Source organism: Elgaria multicarinata, chromosome 3 (genome assembly GCF_023053635.1).
Source record: "Elgaria multicarinata webbii isolate HBS135686 ecotype San Diego chromosome 3, rElgMul1.1.pri, whole genome shotgun sequence".
NCBI classification, from domain to species: domain Eukaryota; kingdom Metazoa; phylum Chordata; class Lepidosauria; order Squamata; family Anguidae; genus Elgaria; species Elgaria multicarinata.
Genome location: NC_086173.1, coordinates 121541356 through 121559444, shown reverse-complemented (window position 1 = coordinate 121559444; position 18089 = coordinate 121541356).

The window sequence follows — 18089 nt, the reverse complement described above, 5'->3', positions numbered from 1 at the left end:
ATGATTGATTATGATGGGACAGGTTGGAATAACCCCTCTAAACGTTGATGTTCAGCAATAAAGGAAACCGAGTTTGGATCTTACATAAATCATTTCTCTTTGAGCAGCAGCAAAGTGATACTTCAAGATAGACCAGACTTGTGAGGGTTCAAATATAAGTTTAAACAAATAAATCAGGGGGTTCAAAAACTCAGATACCCAGTAGGTAACTAGTGATTGGCTCCTAGGTTGCTGCAGAGGTCAGGAAACAGATTTCTCTTCCTATCTGATGGATACATTTTATTTTTGGGAAATAAATAAATATTGCACCTTTAAAATAAATCTACGTTGCACAGAATAGGGGATGGGCATCATTATACTTGGTCCTGCTTTATATGTCAAAGTTTTTCTATATGAATGTTGCTTCTTTTTGGAAGTGGTATAAAATCAACCTGTAGATTGCCATGTGTGATCATCACATATGTGTACTACTGTCAATAATACATATGTGTGTGGTATAGTGGCTAGAGTGTCAGACTGAGAGTCGGGAGATCTGGGTTCTAGTCCCCACTCAGTCATGGAAGCTCACTGGGTGACTTTGGGCCAGTCACAGATTCTCAGCCCAACCTACCTCACAGGGTGGTTGTTGTGAGGATAAAAATGAAGAGGAGGAGGATTATGTACGCTGCCTTGTGTTCCTTGGAGGAAAAAAAGTGGGATATAAATGTAATAATAAATATATGTACCAGGAAGCCTTGATTAGTTACATCTTCCTGGTTTGTGTATACTGTATGGGTTGTATCCAATTTTAGTCTTATTTAGCATACAACCATTGAAATAAATGGGACTTAAGTTAGACTTACATTGGATACAACCAATACGTACACGCATCACACCTAACTATCTACATGCAAATAATTTCCTAAGAAGAATATCCATAAGTCGTAAAGTTGCTTTGCACATTCTGTAGCCTAGGAGGGGGTTGGATAAGAACAAAAAAGATGATAATACAACAAGAGATTGGGGAGAGCAAGAGGAAGGGTTGGGAGAAAATATACAGTGGTGGAGGGAGTTGTGGAGACTGTAATTCGTACAATTAGGGGAAATTGTCTACAAAAATGTGTACATAACAAAAATGCATGTATTGAGGAAAGAGGATATGGCATACAAAATGCATTTGGATTTTTGTATGGATTTAAAAATAATAATCTCATACTGATACAAGAATGGGATGGAACAGAGTGGTACTTGGGGTGGTTGGGGGGAGTTAACATCACAGAAAGCAAAACAGACAGATTTATCTAACTCTAGTGTCTACCTTATTCTTCCCATCTGTGACTCTCGTTTTGTTTCCAATGCTGAATGCTGTTCAGTTGCCGCTAACCATTCACAAGTTTTCTATGCAAGTAGGTTTCACTGGAGCAGCTCAGTAGGACATGTGGTAATCTATTGGATCTCTTAGAATAGGAAGGCTATAGTGCTGCACGCCTAGTGCTGACCCTATCCTGACTCAGCAAAGCAATTGCCCCCTGCCTGGTTTAAATATCGTGTAAGTCTTCAGGAGGTGCACACGCAGAGTGATGCTGGAGACTGCATGGGGCAGTTGGGCATCAATGTATACCTGATATAAACTCAGTTGTGAATGCAGACTCATATCTGATCAATGTTAAAATCACGAGATAGTATAGCCTAAAAAACATTTTAGAAAGGAAATGAGAAAGTAAAACTAATTGTGCAAAATGGGGGTTGTTCTATGAGATCATTTTACTCCATGTGGATGGAGCAGGGTGGCCATGGGTCCTACTTTATGGAGGAACAGCTGTCAGAGTAGCTGTCAGAAGGGCTTTCTTTGAAGGTTTGTCAGAGGAGCATCCTCTGCTTGAAGGCCTAATCTGTTTGAAGGGCTTTCCAATCTCTATCTGGTTTAAAGATGAAGAACATAAGGGTAGGGATGGGAGAACACATGGGAGCCCACCTTACACACTGCTTGCCAGACCCGTGACAGTCACCTGGCCTTGTTCTGCGCCACCCCCATCTGTGAGCCACCATTTTGCATAAGAATGGTGGCTCAGTTGTTTACGTAAATCACCACTTGCATAAAATGGCAGTCTTAAATAGCCCTTACACAAAATGGTGGCTCACAGACAAGTGGGGATCCCTGTGGTTGACCGACTTGGTGCGTGCTGAGTGGGGCAAACTTGGGGATATGCAGACTGGCTGAGAAATCGCCAAGCCTCATGCCCCAACCGAACTCTCATGGCATCCTACATAAGGGACAGCAACAAGGGCCCCTGAAGTTACCCATGATCAGCACCTGGACAGCAAACTGAGCAGGCCAAGCAGTCACTGGTCACAGTCTTCCCTACTATGGTGAGATATGTTGTATTTCTATTTAAACTATAGTCAATATTTCTACACGCACACACACACATTAGCACATAGAAATCTGTATCCTCATTAGTCCTTTTTCTTAGTGATGCATTTACTCTTTTGTGGTGATATATTAATGGACTCTAATAAGGAAGCCAAAAGTTACCTTCTGGCAGGTCCACCTCAGAAATGGTTGGGTGACTTGGCTCAGGAGAGAGTGAATTCTTTGGGTAATAACATCACCAGGCCTAGGGCTAACAGGCATGCTGCTGTATTTTCCAGGAGCCATTCCCTGCTCCTTTCCTTATTTTCAGAAACTGGCTCAGGTCCTGGTCTAAATTTCCCATAGTTCATGGCATCCTGGGGTGCTGCTGCACATGTTCATCCAGGGCCAAAGGGCCCAATCTGCTGTGAATCCAATTAGGAGTTTGGATTATTTTTCAGACATCCAGCAGATGTTAGACAAAATCATCCATTTCCCCCAAATGATTTCTGTGGTGCATGAGGGCAAGTTGTCCACTGTTAGCATCTGTCTTTGGACTCCTTACAGCGAAATCGGTTGAGTTGGTAATATGTGTAGGACGTGCACAGATTACTATCTGAAACGTCAGTTTCCTGCATGATGGACACACAGATATGTCTTAGACAATTATTCCTAGAGCACAAGCATAAACAGTGCTTGCCAGTTCCTTACAGTTCATTGTAAATGAGTGAGAAGTATTCTGTCTTCTAATTTTAACTTTTTTAAAAAAATCCCTTATCTGGTTGCAGCCCAAACTATAAATGCAAACACTCTTCCTGCTGATGACATTTGGAAACCAGGACAAGCTTTCCCTGGTTTTAGCCAGAGGCTCCACTGCTGTGTGTTTTGACTTGGTACTGTAAGCAGCCACAAAATCTCCCTGCAGTGGGCAGAGATTTGGTTGAAATCCTCTGCAGACAACAGAAGCCCCATCCCCCTACCCTTTTATTCTTGGCCAAGCAAAATTAATGTAAAGAGGCAAATCATCTGGCATTAAACCCAGAAGGCTCTTCACGCTGTTCCTCCCAGGAAGCATTTGAAGGTAATGATTATTTGAAGGTAATGTTTGCCCTAGAATATTGTCAGAATGAACTAGAAAGCTTGGTGGATGTAACTGCTGCAGTCACGACAGAAACATTGGGAACAAGCAGAAATAGGGCTCTTCCAGTCCTTGCTTTTGAAGGAGTTTCCTCTTCGTACAGGAGTGACCTTCACTGTAGTCACCCTTTCTAGCACATGTGTTTCCTGCCTTTCCTCCAAGAAGCTCAGGGTATCCTCACAACAACTCTGTGAGTTAGATTAGGCTGAGAGATGGTGAGTGGCTGACCCTGGACCCTGAGCTTCCCAGCTGACTTGGGATTTGAACTCGCATCTCCATGGTACTGATCCAAAACCTAACCCTTTACACACCTACTATTCCAGGTTGATCACAAGATGTGAGAAGGAAGGGGAAAGTAAAAGCACCTGCAGTTTCCTTCACCCACACCCAGCCTCTGCATAATGAGTAGGTTTGCAGAACACGCTCACCGTTGAGTGTGGGTTGTTGAATTGTGGCTTATTGAACCATGGATAAATAGACACACTGCATGGTTAACAAGCCACCCTGTGGGAAATGTCCTAAGTTCAAACAACCCGCTAACCCACGGTTCAACCAACAACCCACGGTTCAACAGCAACCCCACTCCACCACTGAGTGTGAGTTAGCATGTTGTGTGAACAGTCCCAATGTTTGCATTTGGTGCCTTATTTTAAAGCAATGATGTTTGATAGACAGTCCATCAATTCCTTCAAACTTCTACCACGATAATCCATGATCCATTAAGGATAATCCATTAAGGATACTGTGTGTACTAATAATCTGTGCTATCCAGTTCCTGCTTTGTGGTTTTGCTATTTGAATGTAGCTGGATGTGTCATAACACCCCCGCAGGAAGATGTTTATGACCCTTCTCAGTAGGGTATATGCATCATGACAGATTGCATTAATAATAATAAAAAAACCTTTTCAAGGGGGCTGTTCTAATACTGCCCTTATACATTTTTCATCACAACACCCACAAGTAAGCCAGGAAAAACCTTCAAACATAACTAATCTGCTCATGCCCAAAATTGATAATCTTCCAAATACAGTGGTTTGATGGGAAGTTTAGGAACGCAGAAGGGTGAAAGAGGGAGGAGAAAGGAAAGGGAACATAAAATAAGGAACCTAGGAAAAACGGCACTGCTCCTGCAGAAATCCCAATGGATCTCAAGAAATATGGCCGGTGATCTTATCTCATAATGAACCAGAGGATTATATTGTGTTTTCTTGACAGCAAGGGCGTTTGATAAGATTTAGCACCCGGAATCCTGCTTGGACCCTGTGAAAACTGGAATGGCTAGCCAGTAACAAACACTGTCAGCATCTTACAGAAGTTCCACAGGTAAAACACAGCCGCTGCTCAGTGAGGGATGGTGAAGAATCTAAATTACATTCATGTTTATTTTCTTTTAGTAGCAACTGTGATATCAAATCAGCTTTGTCAAAGCTGTATTGGGATGAGGTCTGGAAGTGACAAACATTAACACTTCTGAAGATGGTGATATTTTCAGATAAGTCTCTAAGAATTATATTCATAAAATAGTAGTCCTGATAAATCCCCCTCCCTTTGAAGTCACTTGTTGATTTAAATCTGTTGCTAACATGTTATATTACCAAAAGGCAAATGTGCAACTGTGGTGGGCACTGTCCAATGTTATTTAGTGCTTGTGATGTAACGGCCACGCAGCAGAACACAGAAACAGCACACAGTCTTGGAGACTTAAAGCTTCAGACTTAAAACCCTCCACATTCTGAAAAATACATGATAGGTTCTCTTAGTACTGTACCACTTCAGAATGCAGGTAGTGGGAAGAAATGGATGTCCTCAACCCATGTCAAAAACTTCCTGCCTGTAAAAGATTAGCATGCCAAGCAGAAGGAGTTCATCCAATTCTTCTCTCAACAGGCTAGATTTCCATGTTCAGGGATGTATATAGGAAGCCTTCAAAGCTGCAAACCCCCACCTGTATGCTGAAGTAGTAGAGTTCCAGGAAGGCTGTATCACATGTTTCTGAAAGTGTAGATTGGCACCCACTTACAAAGACAAAACAAAGGGACAAAGATAAAAGAAGATAGAGGTTTAATAAAGGGAGAATAAAGGTTAATGTGCTGAGAAATCTCAGAAAAAGTGAGTCCGTGATGATGTTTCATTGAATTTAAAAGTATTGCCAAGAGGGGACGTTTTTAATTCAAAATCACATGATTGCCATCTAAAGGAGCCAGTCGTTAAACGCAGAAAGACTAAAAAAAAACAAAAAAACAGTAAGAGTGTGGGTTCTCCCCTCCCTCAATGTAGAGACACCCTTGGTCCTGCAGCTAAGGAATAAAGCAGGTCAAGCCTTTGACTTGCATGAAACACACACATGAAATCTACAGACAGAACTGCAGTGATAGCACAACCCATCATGGCGCCTGCTTGCGTTCACCAGACATTGCACAAACCTTGTGTCACAGCTTTTGATCTTCAGTAAGGCATAGATGCAGTTTGTCAAGTCATATAGTTACATTTGCCACTAATCATATTTGCAAGCACAGCAGACATAATGTGAGCTGGAGAAAAGGTATCACTGTTTTTTATTCAAACCTTTCTCAAGGTCTAAAATGGTTTAACTAAATGTCCTTTTTCTTTTCCCTTCAGTTCTTCATTTCATCACAGAAACATTTGTCTGGTAATGGACCATAGCTTAAATGTTTTGTTTTGTTTTTCATTTTACAGTCCAAATAGCTTTGGTCTAAAAGAGTTAAAGGTCCATGCCCTTGTGGAGATACAAGCGCATTACACAATTGGGTAGATGCTCTTTTCCAGATTAATTATTCTCTGCCACAGGGAACCCCCAAATTAGTCTCTGTATGCATTGAAATTCCTGATCTAAATGTTTTATGAATGTTGACTTAATTTGCTATCTGCTCAGCTAAAACAAAATGAAAATATATCAATTAAAATGGAGCAAGTATGGCTGAGACACTTTCCATTCCTCTGGTTTGCTTTGCCATGCATTCCATGCATCCCCTGAATTTTAGTTTAGTTAAGGGAACTTCTAAAATGAATTCCAGAATTGGAGAATGCAACATTTGCTGTAACCTTAAGTCCATTTGAATGCTTTATTTCCCTTCTGGAAATATTTGTGTGCTCATAGGTACGGTTTTTGTGAGGTGTTTTATTGATGCACACATGTATGGTTCCTTCACATTGGTAGAACATCATGCAATTGCATCCAGTTTGCTTATTTGCTGTGCTCTTATCAATGCACACATATGCCTTTGTAATGCAGAGGGAAGGAAAAGATGCAGAGGAACTGAAAAGTGCAGCAATCTGCAGTGTACAAAGTTTGGAAAAAACATGCATTGATGGAGGAGGATTTCTAATACATCTGATCCACTTTGCAAAAGAGGCCTGATCATTCAGAACATTAGTCTTGGTGAAAATTTCAGAAACTTCCCTGCAATAAAGAACTAGACCAATGGAAAGCCTTTGTATTATTAGGTGGGCTTTTCTGGGTTAAAAAGATCCAGAAGTAGTGAACTGATATAGAGCACACATAGACAACATGGTACCCATGGGCGCCAATGTGCCCCATACCTTCCTTGGTGCCCACCAAGGCACACTAATCCAATTCCTTACTGGCAGTTGCCGTTGCTTCAAAGTGAAGTGAGAGCCTCTAGCTGTTGTCATCCTAATTTTCCATGAATGCCTCTGGGCAGGTTAGTTGCTCTTTGTGACTGCAATGGCAGCAATATTATGGTTGTGTCCACGACAATTTCTCAAATTTCCAAATGTGTCCACATGCCCAAAAGGTTGCCTACTCCTGATGTAGAGCAAGACATCAGTAGTCTCTCTAAACATCTCCCTTCAATCCAGGTTCCCACATGTTTAGAGGGACTACTGGTTACCGTGACATGTTGGAAGGAACAAAAGGCCACCTGATCTGGTCCATACCCAAAGACAGGCCAACATGCTGTCTCTATATGCATGTTTATTGTTTGCCTTTTTACAAGACAAACCCCAAGTTGCTTCCAAACGATCACCATAATTAGGAACTACAGTCAGCAACAATACTTAAACATGTTCCATAGAATATGTCATTGAAATCTTGTTATAAAAAGTCTTAACTCACAACTTTTTGAAACTGCCCAGCAAAATCCAAACCATGCCTTCATAAACTACTCCTCCCACATTCAAGAGGCAGCTGGACAACCAAATGTCAGGGATGCTTTAAGATGGATTCCTGCAATCAGCAGTGGGTTGGACAGGATGGCCTTATAGGCCCCTTCCAACTCTACTATTCTATGATCTCAGAGAATCTCTGCTTATGCTTTCCCAAATAAAGGTTTCCCCACTTCATTGAAAAATAAAACAAAAAATCCAGGCTCTCTTATTCTTGTCTCCCTTAGGTGTCCTTCTCACCCCAGCTGTCCCCTCTTCTTTGGATCCAACCCAAAAGCTTCGCCATGTCCATGAGCTTCTTCTTGGAGTTCCTTGTACCCGGGCAATGCGTCCTGCTTGCAACATGGGGCTCTGTGTTCCAGGCCCTCTGTCGTCATTGCCAGTGGTCCACGTATGATTTTGGAAGGACTGGGCTCCTGAAGCTCTCTGCTGCGATTTGTTTTGACTGCCTGACAACAGTCTTAGCAGAAGCTTGCTTCCAATTTTCTGGATCCCACAGATACCTGGGATTTGTTGGGCCACAGCTGCCTGTGCATGCAGGGATGATGTGTAGGTACATTTTGTTTCTGCATGTGTTTTAGTGGTGGGGAATTGCATTGGCTCTCATGGGCCAATTAATATTGGGGAGAAATCAGCATAGATAAGTGTGTGAGAACCTGCATTCTATTGACCGCAGTGGCATATCTGCCATTGGTTTTTAATGGCACTTTGATTATTTTCAGTGCCTCCATAAAAGTAGCGTAATATTCAGGCATTCTTCCTGCTCTCTCCTATTCCCACTCCCACATTATTCTTCCACTATGTTGGAATGCAAAAGTCATGTTCACCAAAGACAGCCTTACTCAACTTCATGTCCTCTAGCTGTCTTGGGCTACAACTCCCAGAATTCTGACCATTGCACATGGTGACTTGAGCTGATCGGAATTGGTCCAAAACAGATGGAGGACATCAGGTTGAGGAACGCTACTCTGAGATAAACTAATCCAAGCACAGGTGCATTTCAAGGAACAGGAAGCAACGAGGAGTCGGTTTTGACTGAAATTTCCCCCTCATAAAACTCACTGACTGGTGTGGGTGTGTGCACGCACGCACGTGTGTGTATTTTTATAACTAGCTGAGGAGGACAGACTCTTGACAGTAATTAACTGAAGGCCAGGGATTGTGACAGTCTTCCTGACCACTAAGGAAATGTAATGGGAAGCAATATTGAGCATCACCTTGGATGAAATTTATGAAAAGCTGTTTCAATAGCTCGGAAATTAATTATTGGATTTTTGTGCAAAGGCAAGCTTTTCATGACAGACTCGGGGATTCTTTGTACAGATCCGTTGGAACATAATTCTTGAAGGGAAACAAGGTCGAAAGGGTTGTTAGTAAATATCCCTCTGTTCCATACTGTCATAGCAGGCTGTAGGATACCGTCCTGCAGACTCCTGAATGTGGATGTCACAGGCTTGGAAACACCATAAGTGAAACTGAAACTGACCTAGGTGCTACTTTGTAATACTATTCGAACCCAGGGTCATCCCATGAAGCTGATTGGTGGGAGATTCAGGAGAGAAGAACTTCTTCACACAGTGCATAGTCAAACTATGGAATTCGCTATCACAAGACATAGTGATGGCCACCAATTTGGATCGCTTTAAAAGAGTGTTAGACAGATTTCTGGAGAAGGCCTATTCAGACAACACACTAAGCTATGATTAGGCCGCTAACCCTTTAGCAGCAAGTGGTTAGTGAGCATACTTAAACCATGGTTAAGTAGCCACCATGGTTAGGAATGGTTCACACACCATAATGAGTCATGGTTCACATGACACTCTGCTAAGCCATAATGTTTAGCTCAAAATGCTTAACCATCATGGTTTAGTGTGTTGTCTGAACAGGGCCAATGACTATTAATCCTGATTGCTATGTGTTACCTCCAGTATCAGAGGCAGTGAACTCTGTACACCACCTGCTGGGTAGGAGGGTGCTGTTGCACTCACGTTCTGCTTGTGGGTTTCCTGTTGATACTGTGTGAACTGATGTATGTATGTATGTTCTGTGCTTTAGAATTTTAAATTTTGTAAACTTGTTTTTATCTCATTTTAGAATTTCTGTAAACCGCCCAGAGGGCTCTAGCTATGGGGGTGGTATATAAATGTAATAAATAAATAAATAAACTGAATGCTAGACTAGATGGCCCCTTGGTCTGATCCAGGATGGCTTTTATGTTCACCTTATGGAATCAACTCTTTATTATTAATGTTTTAAGTGATCTTGGTGTAACAGCCAATATACGTCCTACTTAGAGTAGACCCATTGAAATGAATGAGACCTAAGTTAGTTATGTCATACATTACTTAGCCTAAGTGGGACTTATGTTGGATTTTACCCTTAGGCAGGATCTACACTACTGCTTTATAACAGTAGTGTTTATAATAGTAGTGAGAACTGTTGGGGCCCAGGATACACTCCATGTACAGCTTTCAAACCATTTTCAAAGTGTCATATCCTGCTTGGTGTAGATCTGGCCAAGTGCAAATGGCTTTTTAATCCATATCTCATACATTCTCTTTCACAATGCTTTTTTTACAGATCAGGAATGAAATCTGTGAGAATGACTTGCCATATCTGAGGTGTAGATCCTTTTAACGAGGGCCAAAACTTTATGTGACATTGACCACTCTTCTCCCCCCACTCCCCAAATTGCCTTCCTACAGCTGCTTTACTGTCAGCTGGGCATACTTCTAGTATCAGTAGGGTGACCATATGAAAAGGAGGACAGGGCTCCTGTATCTTTAACAGTTGTATTGAAAAGGAAGTTTCAGCAGGTGTCGTTTGTATATATTGGGAACCTGGTGAAATTTCCTCTTCATTACAACAGTTAAAGCTGCAGGTGTCCTGACCTCTTTTAAATTTGGTCACTCTAGTATACTTCCTGCAGCTTTAACTTTTGTGATGAAGACGGAATTTCATCAGGTTCTCCATATATACATATGACACCTGCTGAACTTCCCTTTTCTATGCAACTGTTAAAGATACAGGAGACCTGTCCTCCTTTTCATATGGTCACCCTAAGTATCAGCGTCTGACTAGAGAGAAGTACTTGGATGGAGTGGCAGCTGCAAAGGTGGGTTTAGCACCGCCCGCCTGCCCAATCCGCCTGCCCAAGGCTGAAAATGTCAAACAATTGTGGGTGTTTTTTTTGGATGGACAGGAGTGGAATACTTCACATACTCCAGAAAGATTGGGGGTGTCTGAATTGGAGGGTATTGATGCTTACCTTACTTAATCGTACAAGCTGGTTGAGGGTTTCCTCTCTCTTTTGTTCTTCTTGCTTTTATTATTTGAAGTCTTGCGCTACTCACAGAGGCTCAAGGCTGCCAAGACCTTGAACAGCTCGGGACCCAGGTATCTGAAGGGTTGACCTTCTCCCCAACATGGACTTGTCCGTTAATTGGGATCGTTTTCCTCGTGGGGCCCTCAACTTTGGAAGTTAGGCATGTGGTGACTATGTAGAGCAGGCCTTTTGCACTAGTGGCATCAACTCCAGAATGCTTTCCCAGAGTGGCTGGCCCAGTGCCAAGCAAAGATATTTTTTTACTTTCCAAATTTGCCTGAATCAAATTTAACTCCTTTGTTGCTGTCTTTATTGCCATGCTTTACCTCTCGGCTGCTTAAATGTGTTTTTGTTTTATATGATGAAATGTTGATTTTATTGTTGAATTTATTGTGAGCTGCCCTGAGGCTGGAAACACAGAACGGCAGGGTAGCAGTTCCTAAGTAAATAGAAAATTAAAAGATCTTAGCTAAATGACTGGCAATTTCTATTTAATATTTAGCTGTCTTTATTTCTTTGTTTTATGCTGAAGAAAAGTAACAGCTCCGAAAGCAAGAAAACTTCTAAGACAAACTGTCCTACTGTACTTTGCCTTCCTGTAGATGACAGGGATACCCCACCAATTCACTGCTGGTTGAAGTGTGTGTAATCTTGCACCAATGTAATGAAATAATTTTCCTTGAGCTGTTTTAATTAAGAACAAGTCTGTCTGTGGGCATCTTTATTTTTAGATTGAAATGTCTGCAAAACTTGCATTCTGGGAAAATGGAGGCCAGGAAATGCTCATTTAATCTTGACCCACTAGATGTCACTGTTGCTTGAAAGACACATGATTGATGCTGTATTATTCTGGCAGCTAAGAACTCTGATCACTGTATGTAAACATTTTTGCACATGCTGGGTTTTTATGGTACCTCTGTTTGTGGTATCACAAACCAGTGGTGGGGCTACATAATTTTAGTCCCTGGACCTAATGGTTGGGGAGGGGGGGGGGGTAAGCTTCAGATAGCCATGTGTATTACTTCAACTATAAAACACACAATAAACCCTCCAACCACCATTTCGTGCTTTAAAACTGCATTTTTTATATCTTAGAACAACAACAAAACTGTTTGCAAACCCTGATTTTCTGACATGTCATGTGTAATTTTTGCATTATAAACTGTCAGAAATCATAGCGCCACGATGACTACAGGACTAGGGTGACCATATGAAAAGGAGGACAGGGCTCCTGTATCTTTAACAGTTGTATTGAAAAGGAAGTTTCAGCAGGTGTCGTTTGTATATATTGGGAACCTGGTGAAATTTCCTCTTCATTACAACAGTTAAAGCTGCAGGTGTCCTGACCTCTTTTAAATTTGGTCACTCTAGTATACTTCCTGCAGCTTTAACTTTTGTGATGAAGACGGAATTTCATCAGGTTCTCCATATATACATATGACACCTGCTGAACTTCCCTTTTCTATGCAACTGTTAAAGATACAGGAGACCTGTCCTCCTTTTCATATGGTCACCCTATACAGGACTAAAGTGGAGTTTGCTTCTGCTGCCCTGAAGCCCTTAACACCTGCCACTCTCTGGTTGGCCATTGGAGTCCCCCTTGCCCCCAAAATCCAGCTGTAGCTGCACTACTGTCACCAACTACTACTTGGTTACCACGTCATGCCTTCTATTATAGGGCTTTGCTAGACCTGCCGGCTTATTACGGCAGGGAGGCGGGGCGGCAGCGTGCTGTCGTCAGCGCGCGTCGCCGCAGCTTCCAGACGCCGGACGCGCAGGGACGTTGGATCCCTACAGCGTCCGCCATTTTTTTTTAAAGGGGCCGCGTGCGCCCCGAAGCCGCCGGAGAAGGTAAGGGTTTTTTTTTATTTAAGCCCCCCCGATCCGCCCCCCTCTCCATCTCCATCTACCGTTCGCGCCCTCCACCATCCCCTCCCCGTCTCCGCCATCTCCCCTCCCCGTCTCCTTCGTCGCCCTCCGCCATCTCCCCCATCTCCTTCGTCGCTCTCCGCCATCTCCCCTCCGTCTCCTTCGTCGCCCTCCGCCATCTCCCCCCCGGATCACACCCCCCCCCGGCACGATGGGCACAGCGCTCGTATGAGCGCTGTGCCAGGTCCGCAGCTTTTCGCGGCTACTCGCGAGTAAGCGAGTAGCCGCAAAAAGCCACAGAAGTAGCTAGACTTCCCCCAGCCCCGGCCTGAGGCCGGAGCTGGGGAAAAGGCGCACCGTAAGTGAATTCACTTATGGTGCGTTAGACGAGGCCTCAGCGCAGCCTGCCGCTGGATTCCCCTGTGCGTCATGTGGACGCACAGCAGGGAAACTGGCCCACAAAGCGCGCTAAGGCCTCATCTAGCAAGGCCCATAGTCAGAACTGAACTTGATGTGTACTAAAGAGCAGTATTCTGAAGAGCGAGTCATAATCGCAGTTAAAGCAAATGTCCAGTGGCAATTTAAATAGGAAATATTGATTCAAACCTCAAATGTCCTTGAAATGAGGAAAGCTAGAAAAATGTAAAAATAATTAGAGGAGCCACAGCCTATGGGAGCCTTCCCAGCTTGCGGCCTTCCAGATGTGTCAGTTGGCAACTCCTGTAATTCCCAGCCAACATGACCAATTGGAATTGCAGTCCAACACATCTGCCTGGTTGGGGAAGACTGGAATATGGACTCATGGGTATTGGTTTCCCCACCCCCACCGCAAAGTTGTACATTGGGTAGAGGGGATGTGGATTGATAAGGAAAAGAGGTATCTTCACACTAATAGTAATGGGTTGTCATATTGTGGCTATAGAAAACTATGCTTTATAACCTTTTTATGTTATGAATTAAATTGTTTTTTAAATATTTTAGAAGGATACATGTGACTAGTTGTGTTGAAAGTTCACACGGAGGGGCTGCGACGGGCCTAGTCCTGCACACCACTGGAACTGCACGCCCACTTCCCTGACCAGCATCCAGTAGACATTCATGAGGAGCAGTTCTCTTACGCTCAGGGAGGGATCCTGTGCACATGCCAAGAACGTCTTCTCACAAATGTCCAGTGGAAATTTGTTGCGGGGGGGGGGGGGGGAGGGAGGGTGTATTTCCAATAGTGGATAGAGCTAGGCCTCATCTACACCAAGCAGGATATTGCACTATGAAAGCGGTATATAAAAGGCAGGAGCCACACTACTGTTTTATAGCGATAGTGCACTGACAACTGTTGGGGCCCATTGACACATACTGTATAGTGCAATATCCTGCTTGGTGTGGCTCCTGCCTTTTATGTACCACTTTCATAGTGCATTATCCTGCTTGATGTAGATTAGGCCCTAGTAGTCCAAGCAGCCCCAAGAATCCCTCCTTGAACCTGTGGAGGCGTTTGGGACAGGGATGGAGGGGTGGAAGCCTACACAGAAAAGGAAAGAGAAATGTTCCTATGGATAAGGATAAGGCTAGCTTAGTGGAGAATTAAATGTTTTTGTGTAATCCTGTTTAATATTTTTCTGCTTTCTAAAGCATCCTGAAGATTCTCAATTCCATGCTCCCTAGATGTGTGTTTTTTCTCTTTGATTTGTTTTGCCCTTGGCCTGAGAAAAAGAGAGAGAAAGCTGTCAGGCAAATCGCTCATCTGTGATTTCGTTTTAGATACTTTTGGGAAAGCACAAACAGCTTTTAAAAAGGTCACTATGGCAAAGTTTGAGATGAGACATTCTATTTCAAAGCATTTATCATGGCCAGTTCTGTCCCCTTACCTCTACTGCAAACTGCAGCTCACTTTCCCCATCCTGATGCATTTAGCATGCTCAATATAGCCAAGAATTTCACAAGTATTTACCGCCACTACCCTGCTTCAGAATATAACACAAATATCATAAAGTGAACCTCAATTACTGAAAATTACTTCCCTCTCTCTCTCTCTCTCTCTCTCTCTCTCTCTCTCTCTCTCTCTCTCTCATGTGTGTGTGTGTGTTGGGGGTAATAAGAGTTGGTTAATGTGCATAACAGCCAGACATTGTGCACATTCATCATTCTTCATGGAGAATGTGCATATAATCTGTTCATTATGCACATTCTCTGGCCATTATGCATAATCTCCAATAGGCCTTGGGAATGTGCATATTTCAACTACATTTTGCACATTCTCCAGATAGTATGGACAATCTTCAACAGGCCTTAGGGAATGTGCATTTTGTATATTCTCTGGGCAATGAGCACATACTCTGGCCAAGTGCATAGTCTGCAACAGCCTTTGGCCTGTGCACATCTCAGTAGTGTTTTGTACATTTGGCAACATGCTTAGTATACCAGAAACACTGGTAAATGTGCATACTTCAGCATAACCCGGTCAGAAATTTGTAATTTCCCAAGCAATAAACATAGTCTCCAAGGAACCTCAGAGAATGTCCAGAAATCTGCAACGGAAGAATGGAATTTTGTACATTGTTCATTCAATATACTTTGACTGCAAGTGATGTTAGAGAATGTTCCTAAATAACTAGTAATTGTGAGATTAACCTAAAAGAGTAATTGTACATAACTGGTGCCACCTAGAAATCAGTCTGGCTCTAAACCCACCCAGACTGGGGGGAAAAGTTGATATCTGGGATTATCAAAAACAAGGCTGAAATAGAGCTCTCTCAGTGGGTGTCCTCCATGAGAAGAAGTGGGGAGAAGGCTCTTTGCCTGGCCTGGCCCTCACATTCTCTCCATCAATGAGTGGGGCAGGCCAGGGGTTGTTTGGTTCTATGCACCCACCCACCCCGAAGATGCTCCACCTAGAAATGTGGCTGGGCCATCTTACAAGGAAGGCCAGCGACAGGGCTGCAATCTCACACACAGTGATTTCCTTGTTGATTCTGTTTGTTTTCATGCTGCAAATACCTGCCCGAATCATTTTAATTTTTTGTCCCTAATACGGTGTTGTTGTTGTTTTAAAAAGAATATTGCTCCTCCATTTTAAATAGAATCTGACAGATATCTATCATGGCCAATGTTCCTTAAATCAAGGAAATGAAAGCCTGATAATGAGGGACAAGACGACAATCACACTTTTGTTAATAGGTGCCCCTTATGGGTGAGGAGAATCGCTTGGAAGGCCTAGATTTGATTTCATGCTCCAGTAAGCTCTTTGGTGGACCTTTTGAAACGTTGTTCACTTTCTCAATTAATGGTACTTCTCTGACATTTAGGAATGATGTGGGCATAAACACACAAAAAGTTGGGAAATGCTAAGCCGGTATTGATCCGATGGCCTTCTTCAGGGGAAATAGCTAAATGCCACTGCAGTTACCAAAATTATACCCCAACCTTAGGACGCTGGTTTCGTAGTGAAAAAGGGAATAGCTTAGGACAGAACTTTGCTTTTTATAACTGTCTGGTTTCAGGGAAGCCCTTTTCTGCACAAGCATTTGCTGAGGGCCCCCTGCAACTGCCATGGAACCCCTGTATGGAGGATTCCAGGGCCTGTTTTAGGACAAAGAGCACCAGCTAGGACTGTGAGGCCTGACGCCTGGCCTGTGAAAATAGAGGTGAGGACACTTGACTTAAATTACCCATGTTCACGCCAGGCGCTGCCATAGGGGCAACTCAGGCGGCGGCCTAGAGCGCCAAGCAAACGAGGGTGCCGAACAGTGCACCCGGAAGCTGCTCTCCCAGAGGGGCTTCCGGGCATGCTGTTCCAAAGCTGCCGCCCCAGCCTCTGCCCAACCCCAGCGTCCTGACTCCTTCGAAGCAGGACACTGGGATTGGAGGTGGAGGCTTCAGTACGGCGTGCCAGGAAGCCACTTCCAGGCACGCCGCTTCAAAGCCTCCGCCCCGCCCCCCACCCCCAGCATCCTGGCTTCAAAGCCAGGAGCAGGCGTGGAGGGGGCGGGGCGGAGGCTTCAGTATGGCGTGCCAGGAAGCCACTTCCGGGTGTGCCGCTTCGAAGCCTCCACCCCGCCCCCCAACCCCAGCATCCTGGCTTCAAAGCCAGGAGCGGGTGTGAGTGGGCGAGTGAGGGGAAGCGGTGAGCAGGCGAGCGAGGGGGCGGTGAGCGAGGGGGCAGGTGGGTGAGCGAGGGGGCAGGAGCAAGCGAACGAGCGAGAGGGGGCGGGGCGGAGGCTTCAGAATGTGCCTGGCTAGGGTGCAATATAGTCTGGCGCCGGCCCTGTCCATGTTATTTTATTTATTATTTATTTATTGCATTGATTATCCCGCCTCCCCCCTTCAACGGACACAAGGTGATGTACATAATCCTTCTCCTCTCCATTTCTATCCTCACAACAACAACCCTGTGAGGTAGGTTGGGCTGAGAGTCTGTGATTGGCCCAAAGTCACCCAGTGAGCTTCCATGGCCGAATGGGGACTAGAACCCAGATCTCCTGACTCCCAGTCCAACACTCTAGCCACTACACCACGTTGGTTCTCAGTAATGTTGCCTCAACCTCTTTAAAAAGGCATAATTACTTCTTTTTTTTTTTTTTTTTTGGTAAGCCACTGGCTTTCGAATTGTGTTCTGGAGAATCCTCAGATGTATCCCCAAACGTCTCGAGGGTACCAAGCAGGATGGCAAAGAAAATTGTGGGCAAACACTCTAAACCATGATTAAGCTACTAAATCCATTTGTAGCAAATGGGCAGGATCTACACTACTGCTTTAAAGCGCTTTATAACAGTTTTGACAACTGTATATGGAGTGTGTCCTGGGCCCCAACAGTTGTCAAAACTGTTATAAAGTGCTTTTAAGCGCTTTAAAACAGTAGTGTAGATCCTGCCATGGTTAGTGAATGTGTTTAAACCATAGTTATGTAGCCACCATAGTTAGGAATGGTTCACACGACACACTAAATCATGTTTCACATGACACAATAAGCTCAAAGTATTTAACCATTATGGCTTAGCGTGTCATCTGAACAGGGTGATTGCTGGGTGCCAGTAACTGAGATCAACCAGTGAAAGCCTTCTTGTAGGGAGACAAAAGTGTTATCTAAATATGTGGAGTAGAGGAAGTGGATCACACACACATGACCAGCCTCCATGCATTCAATGTAAATAATACCTGAAAGAGCTCCCATGTGTACACCTGTACAAGTGGAGGGCTCTACCCACACAAAAGGGAATATTGCTTTTTGCAAAAAGGATAGGCAAAGAGAAATATTGCTTTTCAGGATGCAAAACTAGTTATT